The sequence below is a fragment of the Macrosteles quadrilineatus genome, unplaced genomic scaffold, assembly GCF_028750875.1.
Source record: "Macrosteles quadrilineatus isolate MER2022 unplaced genomic scaffold, UCM_ALF_1.0 Scaffold_2__2_contigs__length_208266976, whole genome shotgun sequence".
Taxonomy (NCBI): domain Eukaryota; kingdom Metazoa; phylum Arthropoda; class Insecta; order Hemiptera; family Cicadellidae; genus Macrosteles; species Macrosteles quadrilineatus.
Genome location: NW_026542595.1, coordinates 199,381,525 through 199,406,318, shown reverse-complemented (window position 1 = coordinate 199,406,318; position 24,794 = coordinate 199,381,525). Strand labels below are relative to the sequence as shown.

Below are 24,794 nucleotides of genomic sequence, written 5' to 3'. Positions count from 1 at the left end.
TGGGTTTCGGGCTAGAACATACCTCGTAAGTTGTGAAGGGGAAAATATGATTCTACTGTCACCTTTTAAATATGATATTTAGGGAAGATCCAATGGTTCAGAATCCATCTTTAACTTTAAGATAATCTTTCACTTAAATATAATAAGCTGATCTCTTAAAGCATGTTGAACTGTCTTTATATATTTTATTTATCTTCTAAAACACCGCAAACACATTTTTGTTAGTCCATTGATAGGAAATGGTTTCTTGCAAACCGTATACTATACCAATTCTAATCAAAAGCTTGAATATAATAACCCCTGTTTAAAATATATTTTTGAAAACTAATATACTGTTAAAGGGCATAGTTGCAATTTGTTCTGAAGCTATACATTTTACTCTATCTAGTTCATTAGACCATTAAGCATTACATAGTGCCCAGCAAATGTCCTGATAATGGCCAATAAGTCCCTTAATGGAAAAGCAGTAATTTAAGCTGACCTAAAATATCCGAAGGGATTCAACATTAAATGTTTAAGGTAACGGTTTAACAAGGTTTTGTTATATAGTTCAAAATATCTTATCAACTTTTCTGCAAAGGCTTAATTTTGGTAGTTTTAAAACTAAGCAGAAAACATCAAACATAGTTAAATTATCAGAGATTATAGCTGAATATTCCTTAATTAAGTCAGACTGTAATAGTACAACAGTGTACAATCTTGTCCACAACCTCGTAGGGTTGTATTCATTTGATATTATTTAGAAAGATAAACGGCAAACAGTTAAACTTAAGGAGCTAATTAAAGTTATAAAAATAATATTAGTTTCATTAAGATATTCTTTTACAAATGTGAATAAAAATTGTGGACTTGGAAAGAATTTTTTACACTAAATGTAAATTTAACACAGGCATGTAATTCAATCTACAAAGTGTAATATACGTTCCCGTTATTATTATTGGTTATCATTATCACGTTCTTGATCTTTAGGTATTTTTGAAAGCATTTATCGCAAAAATATATCTCCTAATTTGAAAATATTTAAATAAATTACTAGACAGGATTATACCTAAACGTTCAACATTTAGCTGATAATAAACAGATAAATAAGTGGGACTACAGATTTTTTACAAAAAAATCGCCATCATTAATGATCGAAACATATCATAATATCTTAAACAATCATAATGTCTATAACAAAGCATACCAGTCTCTTGTTGCACCATCTAGCATTGAGTCAAATTGCCCATATAGCTTTACATAGAACCAAACCAATGGTCCATTAAGTTACTTTATGTGTCTCTTTCCATTTTATGATCTATGATTGTGTAATGCTAAGTTAGTGTTTCCCCTTAGTTTTCTACTTTGTTCATAATTTTAAGTAAATAATCGTGATGAATATACAAGTTTTAATTTCCTTTAAAAATGTTTAAGAAATATATTTTGGGTTTAACACAAGCATAAACTTAACTTTGAGAAACGCAGTGTTTGTTTACTAACTTAAATAGTTAGTAACTTAAATTATGAGATTATGAGAATTATGAGTTATACATATGCTTCTTATTTATGGGAGTATTTCATTTGATCCAAAATCGTTTGATCCACCAGCTAAAACCCCGTTCGTTTGGTCCAAAAGTACAGTCATAACCAGAAGTACAATTTTGCATTGTGGAGTAAACCTATGAATCCTATTTATATCTTCTAAAAAAAATCAACACATAACTACATAAGGTCACGATCAGTATAATTCAATACAATCTATAACCAAGAAAGAAAACTTTGGAAAAAAGTTCAATAGTTCACTCAAAGATTGAGTAAAGATAGTGTTAACGGCAGGAGTAGAAAATTTTAGGCGAGTGCCTTAAAAACTTCTATGAGTGTCGTTAACACTATTTACGCGAGTTACTTACACAACATTATTCATGACAAAGTTTTAATTACTAAAAATTATTACTCATAACTTCTAGAGAGGTTATATTTTCGTTTATAACCTCTCATCGCCACTGACAGTGATGCAACGATACATTGCAACAAACACCAACTGCACCACTCAACAATTAAATTGGGATAAAAACTGATTAGTTAGTTGAAGTTCGAATCATTACATTTTCACTTATTCTCTCTCAATCCTTGAACCTCATTGGTCCATTACCCGTGTTGTTATGAGTAAAACTATGCTGTTATGAAGGTAAACAATGTTGTTATGAGAAGCTTTTCAATTCCATGAAGTGAACTGAAACGGTAACTTTTAAAAAACGGTCGTAGGTAAAGATTTTTATGAACCGGAAAATATGAAGACAGCGAATTAGAAATATGAGCTTTAATGTTTCAAGAACATTTATCGTGTTGCTTTCATGCATGCAAACACATTCATAAGCAAATTCGCAATTATAAAACAATTTGTTCAGTGTAAGGTACTTAGTCTTGGCCTTACCTAAGGGATTCCCCACGCTAAGCCACTTGGATCAGTAGACTCAGTGTTGGCGTGGAAGTTATAAGCACTTCGTCCATATTGTTTATGCATTACTGGTCTAAAGTCGGGTCTCATAGATTCATAGTCAACTGAACACTTATTTACTGTGTGGTATCACTTGAGGAATAATTATTCTGCTTCATTTATTGAAGCTAAATATTTGCTTAAAACCATACAATTTGCTTACTGACATGTATATTTCGTACAGTCTTCCTGGAAAGAAAAATAAGGACTAGGTAAATATTACTAGAATTCTATGAAAATAGTAGCTTTTGGTGGATATTGAATAATAAAATGAAGAGGTAAATGTTGAAACAATTACATTCATGATAAACCTACGAAATAATGTAAATGTACAATAAATGCACCTTGAAATATACCAAATAATAAATGTGTAGTAATCAAAATGTCGAAAAGATTCTGAACTTTTAAATTGTTTCCATGACCATTAATGTTTATAAAGTAAATTCACTTTTGATATTTCGTATACATAGACTCCTTTCAATAAAATATAAACTACTAGCATCTATCTATATAGGCAAGCATGTTTCTTTAAAACTTTTTTTCTCAACTCGTGTGCATCGTAGGGTAAATCTACGCAATTTGTTGGAATGATTTTTTCCTGTAGATGTGCAGAGCCCCTTTATAAACTAAAATAGGCCTAAAAATAAGCACCAAAAATGAACAATACATTTGAAAAAAATTACATGGGCCTTATGGGTTAACAAAATAACAACGAAATATAAACAGAAAATCAAATCAAATTGAAGAAATTCCAATCATCACAGATTTATTACAGCTTGGAGTAAAAATAGAGAAGTCTGTACATTACATATTTTGGGTTGAGTTTTGACCACTGGACGACCTCTAGTATGGTATTAATTTGTGATTACTTCCTGGGAGAGATAATTCTTCCTGGATTTATTTTCTAATAATATGTAAAATAAAATCTTCAATACATTTCACCATCAAACATATATTTTCTTTTCGTTCAAACTTGTTGTAAGCTAATTTTTGTATTCATGATTCATAATATTTTATTCTAAATGATTTTCGGGCAGAATTAATGAAGGATTTTTATTTTACCGATTGATACATTACTCAGTTGTGGAGGGAAAACTTGTTAATGCCACCTTGGAGGTTGCTCTGCTTTTGCTCGTATCTGATTTAACTGTCTCGTTCGACTAGTTTTATTAGTTTATTTAAATTTGAATTTTATTGTTATTCATACTTTTTTTTAGCGCCCGGCAACAATGGGTTAAATATGAGAAAAAAAAATATTTTTGTAAACTAACAATTTTTTTGCTTTATTTTGTATTGGTTTAAATGTGTTGTATAATGCAGTACAAAAAATACAATCATTTACTAAGTAGGCTTTAAGTTTATTATTGTATGAATTGAGTATGAAATCCTTTAACTTTCTGTTCACAAATTTCTCTTGGATGACAACAAACAGAACCAGTCTCAAATTTTATCTTTAGTAATTCAAAGTGTAAGATTCGTTAATTACATCCCACTCTTTAGTTAGCAGTAAAAGAGTCTAACTATTTAAATGTAACGAAAACGGATTTTGGATCAATATGGCATCTTTAACGAGGAAATTGAATTTGAATTTGTTTTTTTCTTATGCTAATCCAACATTTTATAACGTAAAACAAAAAGGAACCGTTATTAAACAAATTTTAATTTAGAGAAGGTGAATAAATTACTATTTAGAACAAGACTTAACGAGTCATTGTTATTACAATTACAAACATGATTTTAGTTCACGTCTTTGTTTATAGAATGACATTTACTTTAAGTTAAAATTAATATAATATTGTAAAGTTTATTTTATATTTTTAAATCAGATAACAAAAATAACTGGACATCTTGGAGTGTTTATATATAAAAAACTGTACTTAAATTTACTATTTCATATTATATTATATTTACGAAACGTGAAAGAAGGTTCTTAAAAAAACTAAACCGTGTGGAACCTTTTTATCAATATACTGATTTAACAAACTATATGAAATTCGCAAGGGTTAAACCCACGTGTTTTGTAGAGTATTTCAATATTAGTATTAGTGTACAAAACCATAAACAAAACAAAATGTTCAGTCTTTTAGAGAATCAAAATTAAACTGCGTACACTAATAAAGTAATAGGCTAGTAAAAATCTACAACAGAAGGCTCAAGCTCTAAAACTATAAATCGTTACAGAGGCTTGTTTGTTGAAACCCTCACAGTCCTCAATAAATTTATATTTATAAGATTGACAAAGAACAAAGCTGTTTGTAAAAAAGTGCAATAGAAAATTAATTACTCCCTATTAGATATAACATACTATTTTTCATTATCACAGTATAAGTTATAAGACCCTAGTGCTTATTTAAAATGCATGTATACACAATACAATGTTTTAACTTGCTTACTTTATTAAACACAACAGATTCAAAACACGTGCAGAACAAATTGTACCTCCCCCATGGTATATTTAGAAAGGAAATTACATTCATATTTGATATCAAGATGCACCCCAACAGTAAATAACCGAGGCCCCTCTTGTAATGTTAAATAAAATTTCCGTATCAAGCGGATTTGTAGGGGAATCTCCATACATTTTTCGCTTGGATGAAAAAAATCTGGACGAAATGTGTAAAAAAAAATAAAATGTTTTAATGACTACGCACGTTTAATAAGGAAACTAGATTAAATTTTAAAGAGCTTTGGTTCCAAGATTTGAGTTAGATAATTTGTCACAATGTTTTCTTTGCTTATTTGCAAGAAAGTATTGAAATTTAGAATACTTATATACACAATTATACTTATTAAATTAATTCTATGACCAGACTATTCCATTTTCGATGTTTCCGACTGAGTGAGTGAGAAGTATTTTAAGAAACTCAGTGTTTATGCTAAGTGCACCATACAAATTTGCAATTCTTGAAATAATAAACTACTATAACGTTAACAGATACATTTCATCTACTTAAAAATACTAATTACTACTCTAAATATTGACCTATTCCAAAACTAAGTTTTTAAAATCATAAATATTTTTATTTTCAATATTTTTATATTATTTCATTATTTGATGCTTGTAACAGTTGATGGATTGAAGATAATGTTCTAAATCATTTTAAGATAAAGGTGTACATTGTTCCAGCCCTTAAAGCTGCTTCGTAGATAAGCCTTTGGTGAAGGGATTTAGCTGATGTGAGTATGATGAGCTTTCGGCTCTTCCTGGGTGCTGATACATTAGCACCAAACTGACGTCTTAGAACTTTACCTTGGTGCTCATTCGTAGCATTAGAAATACCCCTGCCGCAGCAAACCTACTGACTTAGTGAATTTCCATTTGCCTGATTGGATTTTTAAGTCAATATTTCCTTGAACATGTCATATTGTTTCCCTACTTTAAATAACATTATGATAACGAATTTGCTGCCACAGGATGAAAATCAAGTGATTTTAGTAAAATGCCAAAAGCTTAGTATACAATAATTAAGTACAATAAGTTTTATCGAAATATATACACTATACATACAAAAGCAAGTGACAACGATTGAAAATATTCCCCATACATGGGAGCATAACATGGGATCTTTTTACAAATTTACAATTATTTGGATTTTTTCCGCAACCAATAACTGTAAAAAAATACTAAAAAGATCTGAGTTACTTTTTCTTTTAGCGAATTTCCCCTATAGGGAATAAGCTATTTAAGTTCTACAAAATGGTTTGAAGTAAAATTGAGAAATTCTGTGTTTTGAGGGTTAAAAATTAGAAAAATATATTTTCGGCCAATAAAATCCCATAAAAATTTGAGTACGATGATTCTCAAACTCGTTAGGATAACTGTTTATACGTGTGTACCACATTTCGTCTAAATCAGATCAGTTTTTGCCTTTCGATACTCACTCAAAACATACAAGTATATTAACATGTAAGTACAATAACATCGGTGATACTGTCCCGTGTAGATGGAAATGTAGGCTACATATACATTTCGACCAAGTTCACAGTAATTAACATTAACAGCAAACGTTTAAAATGTTTAACTAATTTATTTTGCACTTAAGTAGTTTTGTCTGTATCTTACTATACCTTCTTTAGCATTAACCGTTCATCATTAAAGACTACTGATCTTTGTGGTGAACTAAAGAAAGTAATTTACTGTTTGGGTATAAGTTGCTTACGGAAGCCAGTTAAAGCCTGAAGCAATAGTCTTAGAGCTAACGTATAAAAAAAAAACTACTGGACCTTGATACAGTTAAAATACTAACAACCAACACAATACCCTCAAACATCCAAATAACATTATATCAAAACTGATTACTTAGCATGACCTGGTAATCATAGTAACATTGAATTGGTCACTTAAAACCATTATTAACAATATAATTTAAAACCACATAGGGTTTTAAGTAATACGCACACATCTTACTAATATTATAAATATGAAGGTTTGTGAGTTTGTGTGTATGTTTGTGTGTTGCTCAATCGCGCATAAACTACTGGACGGATTGGGCTGAAATATGACATGATGATAGCTCACATTCCCTATTAACATTAAAGTATATTCTTATCTCAAAAATCCTTTCGGGCTCCAACCCAGTGAATCTGTAGTTCCCCATGTTAACCTTATGAGTATTTATATTTAAAGGGAATTAAAGAATTAAGTCAGTTCTTTCAACTTTACAAGTTAGTTCTATAATTTGCAATAGCATTAAAAAGTTATAAGGTTTCCCAACAGGGTGCAGCACTATTATTATTTTGTTTGTGCATATATGACAACAGCTAATTTGAACTAAGCAGCAACAAAAAGCTGTGATACACAATGAGAACTGTCAAAGTAGGATTGTTTACAGTTAGGTTTGAGTTTTTTTTAATTTAATGAATAATTTGTGATATTGTGCGAATGTTTGATAATTTATTTTTTTCTATTGTTTAGGTGCAATGGTAGAACATTATGGCAATGGTAGATGTGTTATAATATATCATACCGTAAATTTATGAACCAAATTTTATCAAACTGTGTCCTCCCTCCATTGCAAACGCAAAGCTTGAGTATAACTGCAATAAGCATTTTATACTTATATGCCAACCTCGTACGAAGGACGGGGGCTCTGCTAGTTAAACATAAAATCCTTCAGAAACTACATCTTAAATGTTCGTCGGTCTGATTGAAAATATAAAGTGTAAAAACATCATATTATGTCAGATCGTCTTACACACCTACATGGTTATATTTTAGAACACAAAGGTCAGAGTTGAGATAAATCTTCCGCTGGGTGTTGTACCGTCAACACATCAACAATACTTGGGGAGGGGAGCAGATGAGGATTTATAACATAGGGAGAGCCCTCCTGAAGGAGGGGAGGGGCACATCGGTGGATCTCGAGATTAAGTACGAGGGCTTGGAATAATCCTCTTATTATTTTTAGCATCCATGTTTTAACATCACTTATGACTTTCAAGGAAATGTATGTATTTACTAAACAATTCTTATTATTCTTCATAATTTGTCTTAGTTTCATAGGTAAGATTAAAATTAAGAAATTGATCAAACTTGATTGTAGCATACCATAGCTGTTAGGGAAAAAATCAAGAATATTGATTCATTGAGGAGACTTTTAAGGGGTAAAATATAGGTTAAGTTATGGTAATGATACATAATAATCTCCCGAAGTAAACAAAACTTATCTTAGTGTACTTATTTTAAACAATTTAAGTACAGGTAGGTCAATATTTGTCATATGATCTATCTAATAAAGGAAAAATTTAAGCTAAGGCTGGTTGATGAACGTAAGTTTAAACTTTAGATGATAATAATTGTATAAAAATAGCACATTTTCCAAGAAACTTTCTTGAGGCATTGGAACATTTTTAATAACCGTAAAGGTATATAGTGAACGACAATCATCTTAACCAGATAGTATTAATCGCTGTACTCGTTATTAATTTCCCTTCACAAAGATTTAGAATTGAACAAAATCTAGCTGGATCTTTTGTTAAAGCAGGAAAATTGTCTCTCTTTATTTATTTAACAAACACGAAAAACTATAAGGCAAACACCCACGCTAGTATATATATATATATTTATAAGATCAATATAAATGTAAAACAAGACACAAATGATTGTAAGATGAAATAGAGGACAGCCGTTAAATTATCAACAAAGTACCAAATATTTCAAAAGTCCAAATAGTCAATGTTCAGAAATAAAGATTTTTTTCATACTTAACATGTTTCTATATTTAGATAAATTATGTATTCCATTAATTCTGAAGATGTTTTGCCACATTTGGTAAATTGTCGTTTTTACTAAAGTTGGATGATCTAGGCTACCATTTTATATTCCTGAATAATATTTACCAATGATATAAACTAAGAAACTCAAATTTTATCGATGAACGAATAGATCGAGATTTAGTTAAATAGTTGATTTTCCTGACAAAAATAGTTTTTTATATATTTTTTTTTTTCAAAAAATCACCTCAAGCCGGGCGAGATTAGCTATGGAGGAAAATTATATTCCGCGAACACAAATAAACAAGACTTGTTGATTCAGCTTTATATTTGCTTAAACCAATGTTCGAAACAACGTATATTAATTTAAAATAGCTCCTTCTTTTTGGAAAGTCACTAAACTCAAAACTGTTTTCGTTTGAAAAATTCCATTTTCCAAACTTAATATTATGATAATAAAAAAGTCTATTCAATTCGTTAGATTAATTAATCAGGCATAGCAAAGTTATTTTTCTGGTATGAGTCCCTTTAAGGTATTTAGTTTCATTTAATTGCACGTTTTTTCCATTATTGGTCTAGTGGTTATTTCGCCCAACTTAAGTAAACATTTTTGAGTAAGCAGAAAATATAACAAAAACAGTAGTCTTCTGAATATTCTATCTACATAGCAAACTTGACACTACGTATTAAAAAGTAGAATGTAGACGTCTTTTAGGTTGAATCAAATCAAATAAATGATTGGAAATAACTTTTTTTATGTAAAGATATAAATAAGTTTATAAATGAACAAGTACAGACTCCAATTGTACAGTTATAGAAATGTCTTGGAAGGATATTCCAGTAACATGAAGGATACAAGTGTCCTACAATTCAAATTATTGTCATTTGCCTATTTGGTCGGATTATTATTGGAGTGTTCAATCGAAATCGATCAGCATTAACATCTGATAAATACATTTACCGTCTAGTTTAAAACAGTTTAAGTGTAAATGTGTCGAGTGTTATTAGGCGTATTTTTATTTGCTCTGTAAATAAAATCGTAAAAAAGTGTAATATTTACATTCATCTAATTATTAAACTGCCTACTGTTCCTTTAAAACATCATCCTTTTCAACGAAAAAATACAATCCATCGTAAATATTAAATCCTACAAAGTTTAGTTACCAGATGATCCCACTGTACACAAAATATCATCACAATGCGTTAAGGGAGAATAAACTTTTACATGCGTGAGAACCGCAGCGTGTGGCAATTTGGAAAGTAATCCAGATACAGAAAAGGGATTTACAGCTCCCTAGAGACGACGCTGTGTTGAGAGAAGACGGGGGAGTTTTAGTGGCACATTGAGGGAGACGATGGCAACAACGGCACTAATAACAATAAGAACTCCAAAGCGGATCTTCTCTTTGGGGTGGTTTGCTTTTAGGTTTAACTATACTCAAGGTAAAAGATTACCACGGGTGTATAATAAAGTAAATATATCTTCGTGCGCCTATTGTTGTATGAGATTTTGTAAGGTACGCTTACTGTAGGTTTTGGATATTACAAGGTATGCTTACTGTAACAGAGTGGAGGATAATTATAGGTAAACATCAATGAAGATTGAGGTAACTTAAAAACATAATAAAAGCCACTTTGTTTTGTTACTTAACATTTAATTTTTTTTCAATTAGGACTATAATTAGTGCAAAAGTCTGCGTTAAATTAATGTTTAAGTGTAAAAAAATATATATACAATCTGAAATTTTTCGAAAATCTGAATTTTTTTTTATTTGGCGGTTTTTTTATGTGACAGTTTAAAAACCCAATAATGAGTTTGAGGGTAATAGTACAAGTAATTTGAAGGGAACATGTTTATTGTTTTACATCGAGAAGTTAGTTCCAGAACCCAGTCGTCATTTGTCATTGGTCTAATTCATTGCTATGTAAAAATAATATCATTGTAAGATACTAACAAGGCCAAGGGTTGGGTAAAATAAATCCTGAAACTACAAAGTCGAAAATGTGCCTGAAAAAGGATATTGTAGTATTTAGAGCAGTAAAGCAGTAAAATACACAAGTGTCACTTTAAAAATAATACCTTTTACTATAAATGATTTTTTATGCATCTTTTAGGTTTTAAGGTTTAAAAAAAGGTTTTTTAAAACAACATTGTATAAAAAGTATGAGACTTTTTTAAGTTAACATGTATAGCTCCACTACATTTTTAGCTTTGGCCCGAATAGAAACTAAGCAAATATTAATATAATAAGCAAATAATTATATAAACTATAAATAATACTATTATATTATAAATGTAATATAAATATGTATAATCCAATAAAGCAAGACGTATTCAAACAATGCTAGTTTTATTTCAGTTTATAATTTTCTTTACAAATAAGCTTATAAACACTTTCATGAGTTGAAGAAATCAGTTTTTGGCATGTGGATTCAACCATAGTTTTTATATGAGTTAGCAAAAGCGAATGTAATGAATGTTAACCCCTTTTTCACAACTAATTGCAGTCAATGATCTGATTTTTAAAATTCAATGCTAAATAATACTACAGTCAAATGGAAGATCAAAGAAAATTAAACAATCGTACAACACAAGAAAATATTAAATACAAATAATTTTGAGTGTTTTTACATAAAAATAACTAAAAATATAATATCAGAGATGGCAGTGAAACACTAATGATTTAAACAGTCATTGAGTTTGACTAGTAATAGGATTAACTGTTGAATGCTTGTTTGAATAATGTTGCCTTCGTAACAACTTAATCCGTCCCTTTTGTCTCTTGGTATAATACGTTTATTATTGGAGTCTAACGGCGTTCGAATAATATAATTACTCCATGTGGAGTTTAGCTTCTAATCGGATTTACCTTGCTATAAGAGAGCTTGCAGTATTTAGTCTAAACTGCCAATCATAGAGGATTTACCTCCTTTTCAACATAGTAATTACCTTATTTAAAAGTGATTAAACATATTTTATTAGTTTAAATTAATATCACATTAGTGATAGTTTATCTTGTTGCATGCTCACGTGAGCATGCTATTATTTACGAAATTAATTATCAAAAACCTGTAACCAAGATTGCATATAACCAGGTTTTTTTCATATAACTAAACAAATATCAGTTTTTGTGATTTCAAAAATGTAAAAATAATAAATAAAACAAAATTAGTAGTAGGCACCGAAAGTGTAAGTTTCTTGTGTATACTACCAGTGCTGAACAGTGTGTTGTTTTGTTGTATAACGAAAGAATTGCTTCGTTCATTTAAGAGATCTTTTGTGTGTTTTTATTTTTTCAAACCTTGTATTTGCCTCTCTACATGGACGGTGGATCTGTGCGTGGAACGTATCTAGTAAAGTAAGGAGTGAGTCGGTACAACTTAAAGAAGAACTGTAGCCTACTGAAAAAAGTTGTGGTACAGGATTCGAACGGACAGGCTTGAAGTACGTGGCACTACCGACTGAGCCACTGACTCACTACGTCTGACTTATTTCCTCCAATCTGTCACCAACAAAACTCACCGGATTCGTCGTCGTAAAAGATCTTTCCTTAGAAAGTAAACTTATTACATCGCTTTAAACAAAATAAATGAGTACTTTTAACCTCCGTCATAAATTGCACGTTAAAAATAAAAGAAAACACTTAGGACAGGAATACATACGGAATTAGGTCAGATTAATTTTATATCAAACCAATACGTTAACAAACTTTGTCAATATTATAACCTGTTATCAGTTCACATGATACGACTAAAGTACAATGGAAGGAATATTTTAAGTAAATCTGAAAGCTAACTAATTAAACATACATTCTAAAGAGTACCTAAAATATTTAAACAAAGTTTTAACAGCGATATTTTACATCTAATGACCTGTAGGTGTGCACTGTGCTTCAGTAATCTCGATAGCCCGCCAGCTGCCTCCTACAGATTTTACCCTCCCCATTTCCGAAATGGCAGACATCTATATTCCCTGCTTCTATTAGTACACTCCCAATAACAAGATTACGTCCTCTCCATTGAATTTATAGATTATGTTTTGTCATAGATCTAGGGCTTACATAGCATAAATGTTAAGTAGTAGATTTATTGAATTATAAAAATGACTAACGTAAATAAATAGTTCTGTATAGTTTCAACCATAAACTTACAATAAAACTTAACAGCATGTTTTTTTTTTTTAGAAGAGGGCATAAAATAGAAAGAAAACTCCTTTTGTGTGTGTGTTACCAATCAATGTTACAACTAATAACCACATAATTAGGTAAATTATAACTAAAGATTGGCGTTGCCTAAATCACGACGTTATTTCATGGCTAAGATTTTTACGTAATTGGTGGGACTAAAACCTGAGTCAATACAAAAGCATTGTTCTTGAAGCAGTTCTTAAACACTATAAGCATTAGAAAAAAAACACTAAACCATCAGTATATTTGACATAAAACCTACAAATTATAAAATAGTGGTTATGTTTTGTTTTTATACTGCAGCAAAAACAGCCGTCTTAAATACATGCGTTCCAGGTACTCCTCCCGACGGAGTAAGAAGCCTTTTTAATCCCTAAGGATTAAAAGTCACCTGTTGTAAGCTCAATTAGTTGTTAACTTTGGTTTTAAGCAATCGCATGTATCGAAGTTGAGATTTTTGATTTAATTGGCTGCAGCTTATTGTTGCATTATTTCCACTGTTGTTGGACATATCAATAGCATAATGTACCCACACAATCTTAATGGACCAAATGATTAAATCAATTATTACATCTGCTTATTTACAATTGATAAATAGCAAACAAGTTGGATGTTGTTTTACGAGATTGTCTTTACATTAAGTTATTTTTGTTTCCTAACTTAGTCTGCTAAATAATGTTGCATTATGACGAAATGTACCTAGAGTTCAACACACTGACAAATACCCGCTCACTTTCATGTTTCATACTATTTACAGTATGAGTAACGTTTCTTTGGCATGAAAAATATAGTTTTAATATAAATAATTAATTAACTCATATTATTCTTTGCTGAATTAACCTGTTTTCTACAAACTTTGTTAGAGAAAATTGTAGATGTGTCGTATATAGCCTAAATGAATAATTATGAAAGCTAAGTCATTTAAAACATTGTTTCATTTACTGACACTAAATAATAAAAGTTTTAAGTGATTACCGTACGAGAATTGAAGGAAAGTTTAATATGTGTATAAGTATAGTTGCGATGAAAAGATTTGAACACGCTACTTAAAAATCACACAAAACTACGTGTTCATAGTTGTAAACAAAGAAACAAAATAGTAAACTATTTCAAACCCGTCATTTTCAATATGGGATAGTGCATGATGACTAAACCGACTATTTGGAAACGTGGTGATATTTATAATGTATTTATAGTAGATGTATTAAGAGTTCAAATGTACCGAGTACCAATCTAGACGATGCTTTTACGATTTATTTTTATTCCATCATAGGGTCATTTTATTCTTTTGATGTAATGATCTCCTTAGTTAACGAAACAAGGTTTTCCTTAATTATTATTTGTGTTTCAAACCACTTTTCTTACCTGTTTTAGACGATATCGAAGAATTTAAGATGCTCAATTTCACTCTCGGTTTCGCATTTGTAATCTGCAAAAGAAAAATAAATATTTCCAAAGGCGGTTTCATGTTTTTCAATTTATCATAACTTTATTCTTAATTTTATTTCAACCTAATATTTTTTTGAATAAATTAGTTTTGCACTTGTCTTATCAATTGGGAATATATTATTACAAATCAATAGGCGAAATGTTTTATTGCGTTCCTAAATTTATTGAAAACAAATGACTATGAGTGATTATTTTAATAGCGGATGTAAATGAGGTTATTACTGGAGCTTGTTAACATCTTTGTTGTGGTATAAGTAATAGGTATAATGCTTTGATGGAATATTCCCTTACCATGCTACAACCAGATCAAATTAAAAGCTAATACGCCCTTATAGAGCAAGGCGGATACATAACAGCCTTTGTGGGAAGTAGGTTACATTATGTTTGTTAAAAATATCACCTGTTTAACGAAGCAGTTAACATTTTTGACATCTTGTTATCTTGGATTTGTTTATTCAATTATAATCATACACTAATGATAATATAATAAAACATATTTCCTGCATTCGTAATTTACAATAACATTTTATCACAGTATACTATATATTTCAATTTTATGTCAAAACTAATCAACAACGTTCAAAACAGTTTTAAAAATTGGAGTTAATGCATTTTATTGAATGTATTACAGAAAAAACAGGATTAGTTATTGGCCTGTCTAGGGAAACATAGGTATGTATGCACGTATTTAGCTCTCAATGGTGAATTAACTCATTGTGCTAATCACTATAATCATTTATCCATTACACAATGCAAGGTCTCAATCCATTAACTGTAAACCCATTACACCCAGAGTATAGCTTAAATACACATCACATTTTAACCATCCTTACAGATAGCGAGCTATGTTATGACAACGACCACGGAACACAGTTTTGTAATAAAGAATATTTTACAAGCTTAAATGCTGTAGGTGTGTTTAGATTTTTATTTACTATATCTAAAGCATTGTTAAATACCCCCGCCGCAGCAAACCTGCAGACTAAGCGAATTTCCATTAACCTGATTAGATTTACACTAAAATGCCTCCATAATAATAGCACATTCATTTCCTATTTAAATAGAATAAGTTTAACGAGTACTTAGGTTTGCTGCAACAGGGAGGGTAAACAAGATTTTTTTTATAAAATGATAATAGTTTAGTAAGAAATAAAAGTATTTTCCAAAATCGATCAAAATATGTCCATAAACAAGCAAACTACAACAGTTGACTTATTCTCCATAAGAATAACATGGGAATTTTAAAATTACATTTTTTTGAATTTTCTCCGTAACAATTAGGCGCATAATAACGCTTCAATATACTAAATTATTTGTTTTTTTAAGCTCTACAAAATGGTTTAAAAATAAATTGTGAAATTTTGTGTTTTTTGGGTCAAAAATGGGAAAAACCTATTTTTACCCCATAAAACCCCCCATAAACCCCCGTTCTCATAGTCCGATCATGCTGGTTCGCGAACTCATTCAAGTTTATCCCGCCTTACACCTTCAAACCAAATTTGATCAAAATCAGACAAAAATTACTCAAGTTATCGTGCGGATGGACACACACACATATATATATATATATATAGATATATAAAAATTTGAACGAATGGTGTTTTTGGCCTCTGGGGACATCAAAATGAAAAAAGTAAATCGGTCCCGGGCTTAGGTCTTACCATGAGACCTACGGTAATAGCTACTTCCCTATAGGGAAATTCGCTAAAACGCATTTTTACTCTAGGACATCTCCAATACATGGATGTTTTAGTGGCTTTTGTTTACTCTTTAAAATATCTGATTTCACCATCAATTATCAATTATCAATCATTGAGATGGGAACGCCTTCAATAAGGATTCTGAGCCTACTGATTTAGAACTAATATTTATGTTACCTGGCTTCTATCTCCGATCCACGATAGATTTAGGATACTACAGCTGTTCATGCCTTTTATTGACACATCCTCAGGTTTTTTGTGCTACTTATTTAGCTAGGTTTGCTATTTTTACAAAACACATAGCTACGGGTTATTGGAAGTGTCTAAATATGACTATGATCACTTACCAGATATTATGTACGAAAAATTTCAACATATAAATAACAGTATAACCTCTCACTAGCATTTCTTACAACGCTTTTAGTAGTAGAATATTATAATTCCTAAAATCTCTATGCGAATTCCGATGATTATCTAGATATCCTGAATATAATAAGAAAAACATTTCGCAGTAACTTATCAACCATAACAAACATAATATGTGGAACCTACAGAATATTGTAATAAGTTATTCGAGAAAACCCTTATATTTTTAAGGTGTTACAGATTCCAGCAATAGGAATCGATGTAACACTAAAAAATACTAAATATCAATGAAGAGCTGTACCACCACACACAGTAAAATCCTTATACATATGTTTATGTACTTACTTAAAACTAATCAATAGGAACGGTATTTGAGTGTAATTCTGTTTCAGTTGACTTGTAAGCCAGATTACACAAGTATACACACAACCATGTTCAAACAGGCATTCAGCGATTGATCCTATTTACTTAGCATCACAGCTCATTAAAGTCTAAGCGGTTTTAACCTCGCGCGATTACATTTAAAACTTAAGCATTTGCTAACAAAGAATTTAATTTAATTAACTTAAACCCTTAAGGTAATCTGTTTTTTTTTTTATATTATGTTTGATGTTTTGTAATTGTCTGATTCATTCTTTTCCACACTGTTATCTGTTAAACGAAATAGTGCCACGAGTCAGGAGCTACCGTACTTACAATTAAATATGTATTTAGTATTATATTTTTTGGTTTCCTAAAAGTAAAAACATCTGCTACCCATCACCACAGAACCCCAGTACTTGAGAAAAATGAAATAAAGTTAAGTATCGTTTCAGTATAAGTTGAGTGGACAAGCAAGTGGCACTATTGTGATAGTAATAGTACAGGTGGCAGATTTTAACTAGCATCTATGGTTTAACAGCGCAAGTTGCCACTACTTACCTATCATGTATGGCAATTAAACTTACATTAACATAACAAGAGCTGTTATGGCTACCAATCGAAAATAAGTTCTTTGAGCGTACGGTACATGAATTAAGTCAGAAAATTCTTGTGAAAATTGAAGGTTTATATCGCCAATTGATTTACACATGAATTTTCTTTTTTTTAAATCCCTAATGAGGGTCCTGTATGTACAAAGCTTTGTGAACGTATAAAATATCTGACACTTCCTTAAAACCTTCCAGTCAAGCAGTAGACTAAAATTCTGATAACATCTGTGAGGCTGTTTAAAGTTATTTTGCTAATTTACTGTTTCTAACAGCTGTTCTCATATTTACTATGCTATATCCTGTTTAATTTTGTTAAGTTGAAGAAATACAGTTCACAAAGAAGCATATCTTGTTTTTATCTCTTTATTTATATATCTACATCTACATTTTAATCTAAGTTTATCCATCTATCTGAATTCTTTAAACAGAGGCATTATGGCATTAACAAAAGGTTTTTAATAAGGTTGAAGTAATGAAGGTAATATATTTTACAAATAATTAATATTCATTTTATAAATGCTTGCATAATTTTTTTAAAATTATAAATTGATGTTATAGTTATAGCCTTTGGGGACACAAAATTGAGAAAGTAAATCGGCCCCAGGTCTAGAAGGTCTTAACATAAGTCCAATGGTAATATCTTATCATCTATATTGGAGATTCTCTAAAAAAATGTTAGTAAATTTAAAACAAAGAGTTATCATCTTCTGATTGAAACAATTTTATTGCAGTTTGTTTTATGAACTGATTACAAACATTCTCAATTGCAGAAAGTTAAAATCCGAATTGCCAATCGAGAGTTGGAGCCAAAGAGTAATCTCAATAAATCGTGTCTGAATGCTGAGCCAGTAATTGAAGGCAGATGATTGCCCCAAGCGTTATAAGACTTTTGTCGAATTGTATATAGGTTCGCAATTAGTTACTTTAGAGTGTATTTTTGAAATACAATGGTTTTTAATTTTAACTTTAGTTTATCTTATTAATGACATCTTTTTTATAATAGTTTTAAATTTTTTCACTATCGAATTTTTTGAAGATATTTTTAAATTATGAAACTTCCCACTTTTCCGATTATTCGCATTTTTTATAACCATTTACAAAATATCCAAATAGGCCTATATGTTATAAACTGATGAATAATCTCTTGAATATTTATTTTAAATGGCGATAATAAAAATACTTAACTGAAGAAAATACATTAAAAAACAGTATGACATAGGCAAGCCTAACTGAGTATAATAATATTATTACTTTATTACTATAAATGACTACATGACTTTATTTTTACAAAAATACGGTTTTTACAAAATCTAAATATACATTTATATGTTTTTTGGACAATAAGCATATTTCTAACTACATTAACTCAAATCATTGCTTATTGCTGATGTTTACTTTCTCTACTGAATCCACTTTCACTAATTGGTCTCCTATTGTTTAACGACGTCAGTTAACTGTTTGGATAACATTGTTAATGTTTAACACAGGACAAAAGGTTTATTCTTATCTTTCTAAAGACCATATAATAGTTTTGTAATTAACAACAGTTTATTTCTATGTAAATTTCATATTTATTTAAAATTATATACAAAATTTATTACAAAATAAAATTTCATATTTATTTATATGAACATTGCAAGTTGTTTATACCAGGTCTACACGAAATACAATAAATAATGAAATAATACAATTACAACTTACATTTATAATATAAACACCAACATACTGTCACTATAACATTGCCAAAAGCAAGTGACTCTGAATGTAAACCCTTTTTTCCAGATTCGGTCATAGCTTGTCATAACCTTTGTTAAGAAGCGATTTACATCTGTACGCTCAGGGAAAGTTACACCAGTTTAAAAGAGGAGAATTGATTTAACCTCCAAACTTCGGTTGAAGAATCTACAAGCTTATTATTTATAGCTTAGGTTGAAATTATTTTTACAAGTCCCTTCCCAACAACACGAAATTCTTTGACTTCACAGCCTGTAGTATCTTCCAAAATAGCTCCAGATGGACAGAAAACAGAGCACAAAACAGTTTTATCATCTTGAGGCATCATTTGTCTAGAGTTTGGTCTCTGACTTTTGAGTTGTTTAACAGCTTTTGGCATTTTAAACAGAAAACGCGAATCACTTATGATATGAATCGTCCCTTTAGAGGGTAACATATGTAATAGATGTCCAGATCTGTAGTTGTAAACTCTGACATAAGAAACCTCTTTTGGATTTTTAATATCACAGTCTGAAAGAGCCAAAAAGTTTTCAGTTAGTGCACAGTAGTCGAAGGAATCTGGTTCAAAATCAATTAAAAACCATGGAAAAACAGAAACAGTTTGCTCGAAGGTTAAGAAACATAGTTGATGTACATCACAAACTTGACATTTCACTGTCACTATTCCAGGTAGATCGGGCAACATTGTATTGGGAAGTAGTACAAGGATATCTTCACATGTTTTGGATCCAGTTTTACATCCTACAATACTCAACCCTACTTCTGGCAAGCTTGTAGAACAATATTACTTTCTTATTGTATTGGCCATTTTTGGTTTTGTGGAGAAAATGACTCTTTCTACGAATGAGATTTGAAAAATGGAGTGGAACTAAGAAAGAAATGTTGTTCTACAAGCTTGCCAGAAGTAGGGTTGAGTATTGTAGGATGTAAAACTGGATCCAAAACATGTGAAGATATCCTTGTACTACTTCCCAATACAATGTTGTCCGATCTTCCTGGAATAGTGACAGTGACATGTCAAGTTTATAATTTACATCAACTATGTTTCTTACCCTTCGAGCAAACTGTTTCTGTTTTTTCCAGATTGATTTTGAACCAGATTCCTTCGAATACTGTGCAATAACTGAAAATTCTTTGGCTCTTTCAGACTGTGATATTAAAAATCCAAAAGAGGTTTCTAATGTCAGAGTTTACTAAAACAGATCTGGACATCTATTACATATGTTACCCTCTAAAGGGACGATTCGTATCAAAATTGATTCACGTTTTCTGTTTAAAATGCCAAAAGCTGTTAAACAACTCAAAAGGCAGAGACTAAACTCCAGACAAATGATGCATCTAGATGATAAAACTGTTTTGTGCTCTGTTTTCTGTCCATCTGGAGCTATTTTGGAAGATACTATAGGCTGTGAAGTCAAAGATTTTCATGTTGTTGGGAAGGGACTTGTAAAAATAATTTCAACCCAAGCTATAAATAATAAGCTTGTAAATTCTTCAACCGAAGTTTGGAGGTTGAATCAATTCTCCTCTTTTAAACTGGTGTAACTTTCCCTGAGCGTACAGATGTAAATCACTTCTTAACAAAGGTTATGACAAGCTATGACCGAATCTGGAAAAAAGGTTTACATTCAGAGTCACTTGCTTTTGGTAATGTTATAGTGACAGTATGTTAGTGTTTATAATATAGAAATGGATGCTTCTGTACACGTTAATCCCAAATTTCCGCAAAACTGGACATTTTTACGAAATGTATGGTGAATATGGGCAAATAAACACACACGCATACTCTAAAATCCACCCACATACATACATATATGTACAAACAGTTTAATGAAAAAGGAATTCATTTTGGAATTTGGGATCTTAAACAAAATTATCATGGTCTCGGACTTAAGTGTTTCCATGCCACCTATAGGAATATACGTCTTGTCTATAGAGAAAAACTTACTATAGTTCGGCCGCTTAGAAAACGACCTGCGCGCTAATGCTAAACCAATGCTGGAGGAGGTCGCTTTCTAAGCGGCCGAACTATAAAATGTGCCCCCCATCTTGGTTTTTCACAGATTTCCAATGTTGGGATAAATGGGGATTTTATATAGGATAACGTACACATCTCTTTGGGTGTGATTAGAAAACAGTTACTAGTGTTACAATTTTGCCCGGGTTAAGGTAATTTTTGTAAAAATTACTGTACTAATACATTAGCCATCAACTGTTTGCCACAATGCAAAGCGGAGGAGGTAAACCTCAAAAGAAGATTAATGCAAAGGAGATTAACGTATGGAGTACTTGAGTAGGCACTGGGGAGTGGAGTTTCTGTAAGCACGCTAAGCTTGTAGATGTGGTATGAAGGAGGAGGGGTAAGTTACGTATGATTATACGCCTGGGATGATAATGATGACGTAACGTTTTATTACTTAGAGCAAAAGGTTTGTCGCATATTTTCCGGTCAGTCCATTTACATTCCATTTCTAGTCCTTAAAATCCAATTAATTGTGGATGAAACTGGACTACTCTCCTTCTTAGATTAGAAAACTGATAAAGCTCCAGGTTATTTGGAGGGTTTCTTAACAATTTAAACCTCATAATTCTATCCGGACAAATATAAGCCAAAAATTACTTAATAAATTAACCAAAGCACAGCAAACGAAAGTGGATTCATATCAAAAGAGTGAACAGTACAGTGTGATATTTTTCGATCAATTAGCATATGCTAACGTAAAGAGAAAAACTCTCTCACACACACAGAAAAATTTACACATATACATATACATCTATGTACATACAGTTTAATGAATACGTGTTTTGGAATTTAGGATCTTAAAGAAAATTGTCATGGTCTCAGGCGGTATTTCCATGTCACCTATGTCAACGTGCCAGAGCCAGATTAATCTGTGGTTAGTTGATTTTTTCCATTGTAGTTTTTTGTGCGCCATATAAATCAAAGCTATGCACTAATGCACTTCGTTTCCATCAGATAAAGCCAATGGCTTAAATTCATGACTTTTTTAATGGTAGTTTGAATATCGACTCAAAGACTTTTGTAGTGGGGATTCAATCTTAAGTCTGCAATACAATCTTTTGTTTCTTTTTTATTCTATGGAAAATAACAGTAATTATAATCAGTAATACTGGTTTTTTCTTTATCTTTTGAATTAGTAAGATTCTATGTAACTGCTGGAAACATTTAGACTAAAAATATAAAACTTAAACTTTGCACAAAAAAAAACAATATCTAATTTTTTATATATATTTTTATTGTCATCCTTGTCTAACCTGTTTATACAAGAAATCATTAATTTCTTTTAAAGCTAATGAAGCAGGACAACTAAAGTAATACCAAACATATGAGATTACATCGAGAATGCAAAAGTAAATTACATAAGTTATTTGATTTATTGATATTACTATAATAATTAAAACAAGTTAAAGTTACAATAGCTGCTTTTAGAGATTAATATTAGCAGACAATAACAAAAACAAATTAAAACAATTTATGATACAAATCTTCACCACGGAAATTACAAGAGATTGGCAATTTAAGAGAATTATTACAAAACATCCTTCTACTAAACGACTTTGGAGTGAGGGAAGGGGTTTTGATTGATTCTAATTCAGGGAAAACACGATTTATTTAACCGAAATAAAACTAACTGCTACACGTGGAAGACATTATGAAATCTTTTCTAGCTATTTAATAAAATTGTGTTACGTTATTTAACAATTTTAAATACAATTCCCTTCAGTAGTTCCTCAATTAAGACAATGACACTAAAATACTTTATCAAATTATTTTAATTATGTTTTATATTATAAACAAATAACATTTATATTATGAGTGTCGTTTATTAGTCTTTTTACATTTTCAAATAACTCTATTGACTTATTGCAATGAAATTAAAAATAGTGGCAGTATCAAAACAATCTTTTGATAGTTCTGTAAAGTGATGATTGAGTTGTAGTAAGATATGTTAACTGAAAGACTTTTAGAAGCATTATCCAAATTGTATTCACATTAGGCCCAAAAGTAAATTACAAAAAAATAATTATTTTGAGTTGATACCCTCGACGTAGTTAAAAAGTCATCGCAATATTCTAAAAAGCATTTTACGACCGCTAACCACCACTGTTCTTATGGTAAAGACGATCATATTTTAGTTCGACACTGTAACTTAAGTTTAGTTACCGGTACTTATATCAATTTAGTTTAAAAAGAGAATCGACAAAACAAACGATTCACAATGCTGAACGTGTTAATTTGCTTATGCTTAGATGAGTATACATCAAGTTGATTACATTTTCGTAACCATCACACTAGTTTTCTTAAAATAGTGTAAGAATATCTTGAACATCTGGAATACAAATATGAAGGAAGATGTGTTAGTTTTAATTTAAATTTCCTTTCAACAGACAATAATACTATGTAGAACTATATTAATAAACATAATTTAACTTTTAAAGACATTTTGCACAAAACTGTATAAACATTTATGTTTTTTAGACCATTGAATGTACACTATTAATGGTTTCGTTGTGTTTCCACATTTTATTAATATTTTACAATATGCAAGGATTTTTATTCGCATAAGCTTTAGGGGTACATACTTATGACCTTAAAATATATTTTAAAAGCTGTACCATGAACTTATTCTCACAGTTTAGGAGGTGGATACTACCCTGAAGGAAATGGAAACCAGACATAATTAGTAATATGTTTCAATTGTGGTATATGATGTGTACAAAGGATAAGTAAAATTCTAGAGAACCCCTGTTAATTTTTTAACGGCCCCTACTGGAAAAACTAAACTCGGCACACCTTTATGGCATGTTATGAAATACTTTTTTGGCATAACCACCACTTGGTGTACATCCCCAAAATGGGGGATTTTGGGGTAAACTCAAATTTTAAAATGGCAAGACCGTCTCATTTTGAAGGTCCTGGTAAAAGAAAACTAACAACGCAAACTAGAGGTCTCTAGTTCAACACTGTTGAATATAGCAGCCAATTGAATATAAAATTGTAAGTTAATTCAGATTTCTAATGATTTCAATCAGCTGCCATTTTTTTACTGGATTGAGATAAGGACCTCAAGTTTGCGTTGTTTGTTTTCTTTTATCACGACCTTCAAAATGAGATGTAATTTAATGAGACTTAACCTTTAAAACTTTTGTATTTCCCCCTAAAATCCCCCATTTTGGGTTTGGGAACTAAGTAGCAATTAGGCTCAAAAAGTACTTCATAACATGCCATCAAGGTGTGCCGAGTTTAGTTTTTCTAGTATGGGCCATTAAAATATTAACAGGGGGTCTCCAGACTTTTTACTAACCCTGTATAGTTATATGTTGTAATTAGAATTTTATTAATATTATAAATTTGGCAAAACACATTATTACAAAGCTTTTTAGCATTACAAAAGCAGGAAAACTCAATACTTCACGATTATATTATAATTAGACATCGATACAAAAAAATACACATCAAGTTGAAGTTGAAAGAGGGCAAACAAAACGCATTATGTATTTGACATAAAACATTGGGGATATTTATAGGTTTAAAATGAGACCACCAACAAGTTAAAGATAAATTTTCTAAACAAAGAATGAGTTTTACAAAAATGAGCTGTCTGAGCTCGGCATTTTCTGAATCGTTTTATTGAATGCTAGCCACTTCAAAATCGTTTGAATCAGAGTATTGTTT

The 24,794-nt window shown here is 30.7% G+C and overlaps 1 protein-coding gene across 4 annotated transcripts in view; it reads right to left on the bottom strand.

Moving 5' to 3' along the window:
- LOC128987785 (connectin-like) overlaps window positions 1–24,794 on the bottom strand; it is a 209,468-nt gene that overhangs the window by 72,137 nt on the left and 112,537 nt on the right. For 2 of the 4 annotated variants that reach the window (XM_054408805.1, XM_054408809.1), the window contains exon 2: window positions 14,242–14,305. The exons of 1 other annotated variant lie outside the window; for it this stretch is intronic. The gene's annotated coding sequence lies outside the window, so the exon portion shown is untranslated. Of the gene's footprint in view, window positions 1–14,241; window positions 14,306–24,794 lie in introns of those variants that run through there. One more of the 4 variants, XM_054408810.1, reaches the window with a different exon arrangement.